At 56.9% G+C, this 432-nt stretch overlaps 1 protein-coding gene across 1 annotated transcript in view; it reads right to left on the bottom strand.

The window, feature by feature from the left end:
- TMSB4X (thymosin beta 4, X-linked) overlaps positions 1-391 on the bottom strand; it is a 1,672-nt gene extending 1,281 nt beyond the window's left edge. Inside the window, exon 1 of the mRNA XM_010830319.1 lies at positions 300-391. The gene's annotated coding sequence lies outside the window, so the exon portion shown is untranslated. The remainder of the gene's footprint in view (positions 1-299) is intronic.
- Between the last annotated feature and the right edge of the window lie 41 nt (positions 392-432).

The raw sequence follows: 432 nt of genomic DNA, 5'->3' as shown, positions 1-432 counted from the left end.
GGATCTTTCTATTCCTGATTCATCAACGCCTAAGAGGCTACGCATAATGCCTTTGAGAGTAGGAAAGAAAAAACTGTTCTCTTCCAAACGGCAATAACAAAAAGTCAGTTTTAAAACATTTTTAAAAACCACCGAATTCCCGACCCCATTACCCATCTGAACGGTCTAGCATTCCCCATGCTCCCGAGGAGCAGCATTTTCCCAGGACGATCCCTCGTGCTGGGTTGCGGGCGGCGAGGGGGTGAGCGCGGGGCGGGAAGGGGAGCGGAAGGCAGGAGGTAGAGGGCCCCGGGGCTCACCGGAGCGAACTGCGAGCGAGTGAAGTCGAATCTGCGCTGTGGCCGCCGCGAGTGTCGAGCGGGGCGCGGCAGGCGCAACTATATGCGCGCTCCTATGCAAATGAGGTGACGTCACCCGCCCGCCCGCTTAACT

This window comes from Bison bison, unplaced genomic scaffold, assembly GCF_000754665.1.
Source record: "Bison bison bison isolate TAMUID 2011002044 unplaced genomic scaffold, Bison_UMD1.0 scf7180017864518, whole genome shotgun sequence".
NCBI classification, from domain to species: Eukaryota; Metazoa; Chordata; class Mammalia; order Artiodactyla; family Bovidae; genus Bison; species Bison bison.
Note: the sequence above shows the minus strand (reverse complement) of the source record. Positions and strands in the feature narration are given on the sequence as shown.